The sequence below is a fragment of the Mercurialis annua genome, linkage group LG6, assembly GCF_937616625.2.
Source record: "Mercurialis annua linkage group LG6, ddMerAnnu1.2, whole genome shotgun sequence".
Lineage (NCBI taxonomy): Eukaryota > Viridiplantae > Streptophyta > Magnoliopsida > Malpighiales > Euphorbiaceae > Mercurialis > Mercurialis annua.
In genome coordinates, this window is record NC_065575.1 from 7,309,914 (window position 1) to 7,312,623 (window position 2,710).

The window sequence follows — 2,710 nt, forward strand, 5'->3', positions numbered from 1 at the left end:
TTAACATGATAGGGTTTAGGATTTATAAATTAATATGGTTTATGTTTTAGATTTTAGAGTTTAGCATGATTTATAATTTAGAGATTAGTATGGATTTAGGGTTTAAAGTTTAGATTTAGCATGGTTTAGAATTTGGGGTTGAGCATGATTTATAATTTACAATTTAGCATGGTTTGGAGTTTAAAGTTTAGGGTTTAAGGATTAAATATAAATTGAAATATAAAAAAAATAGAGAAATAAAATTTTAAGTGTTAGATTTAGTGTTTTTATCAAATCAAGTGTTAGGTGCAATTTATTTTATTTTATAAGTATTATCCTCAAATAAAAAAAATAAATATTTTTGAAATTATTTTAACAAAATTAGGTAATTATAAACTTTTTCCAATTTTATAAGAACAATAAATATGATACTCTTGCTATGAGTAGATCTATGTTTTTATTAATTTTAATTGGATTTTGGAGGATCAATAGGACGATCAACTAAATTTTGGATACGGATGTATGAATTAATAAAGATCTTTTTATAATATTCTTTTTTATTTCTTGACACTATTAAAGACTTTGATCACACCGTAACACCATTTTTTTAGTTAAAAAAAATACATTTTTTAAAAACAATTCTAAGTAGAAATAGAATAATTGGACCATTTTAAACTTGAACTAAATTTATTTATTTTTTGTCAAAAATAACCTACTCTAATTATTAGCGGAGATTAACGGGAGTTAATGTTAGACATTTTTTAAATGGGCACACTGCCTGTGAGTGTTGAGGGTCGAACCCTCAACCTCATACACATATCATTAGAACTTGGCCAACTGGGTCAGACCTTCAAATGTAAAATCCTTTATATATAAGGGGTTATTTCTCAGTTATCTCTACGTGAAAAATTATTTTTCTATTTTTTTAGGGTTTGTTCATGTATTCATTTGAGAAAATTAGGAAAAATACTCTCTTTTTAAAAATAATAGGATTTCCTACCTCAAAAAGGAAAAGATAGAGAAAATATCTCACCCTTTTACTATAATTATTTTTTTACTCTAAGACATATTTATATTATGATTATACCTATTTTTTATTATTATTTTACTCTAATCATATTTATTTTACTCTAATCATATAATATCTGTCACTTTTTTTTCTCTTTCTCTTTCCTTTCTCTTTCTTCTTCTTTCTCTTCTCTGCTTTCTTTTTTTTTTTCGCCATTTTTCTTCTTCTTCTTCTTCTTTATTCTTCTTTTCTTCTCCATTTTTCTTCTTTTTTTCGTCATCGTTCCTTCATCGATCCGTTGTCGCTCCGCCATCGTTTCGTCGTCGCTCCGCCGTTCTTTCATATTTGATTTTAGCCATTTTTTTCTTAATTCGTGGTGATAAATACAATTCATTTTAACTTTCAGATCTAAATAAATTAATCTTGATTTTTTTCAATTTTAGATCTAAAAAGCTGCATGAAAAACACTTTTATGATGAAAAAAACGATTTTCTGCAGAAAAAACGATTTTCTGCAAACAAAACAGCATCTGATTATCATATGAGTATCACTGCATTATCATCACATTATCATAACACTGCAGAAAAAATTATTTTTTTTATAAAAAAACAGCTTCTGATTATCATATGAGTATCACTGTATTATCATGTAGTTATCATAACATTGCGGGGAAAAAAATTCTGCATAAAATAATGTTTGATTATAAAATCGTTATCATAATATTATCATATTTCGTTATCATAACATTATCATATGATACCGAGATGATGATGTTTACGGTATCAAGATGATAATGTTATGATAATATCTATGATTATGTTATGATAAAACCATAATTGATTATCATGTCAGTATCAGTATATTATCATGTTGTTATCATAACACTGCAGTAAGATAACTAGATGATAATGAAATATGATAATGTTATGATAATATCTATGATTATGTTATGATAAAACAGTATCTGATTATCATCTCAGTATCAGTATATTATCATGTTGTTATCATAACACTGCAGTAAGATAACTAGATGATAATGAAATATGATAAGATTATGATAATTGGATGATAACGTGCGCAAAAATATAATTACAGAAGGATTAATGATAATCAGATGATAACGGAGTAAAATCATAAATATTTTTAAACCCAGAGTAAAAACATAAATCTGAAAAAAACGTGAGGTATTTTCTGCAACTTTTCTGTGTTGAGGTAAAATGTGCAAATATTTTTATTTTTAGAGTAAATACCTAAACTTCCCTATTCATTTTCGCAAACAGGCCCATTTTTCATGCTGATCGTGAAGTAGATTAACGAACAGAATTTAATCACCATTTATTGGTGATTAAATTAATTAATAGAGTTTGCTAAATGAATTCACGAACTCCATTAAACAACTGATTCTCTATCTTCCAAGTGACAGGAAATGTTGACAGTCATTCAATCATTGGCAATTAATAACCCTTATATTTTTTTAAATCTTAAAATTCTAACTCCTAAATGCTAACCCCTAAAATACTAACCCTTAGAAAGAAAAAAATAGAAAAAAAATAAAAAAATATTTAAAGTTAATAAAATAATTATATGATATTACTTCCTAAACATGTAAATATTTTTTTATATCTCAACAATGATAAAATGAGTTTTTCTCTTTTTGTTAACGCTATTTATAAAATACATAAATTTATTATACTGTAATTATAGATGAATGTTTAATTATTT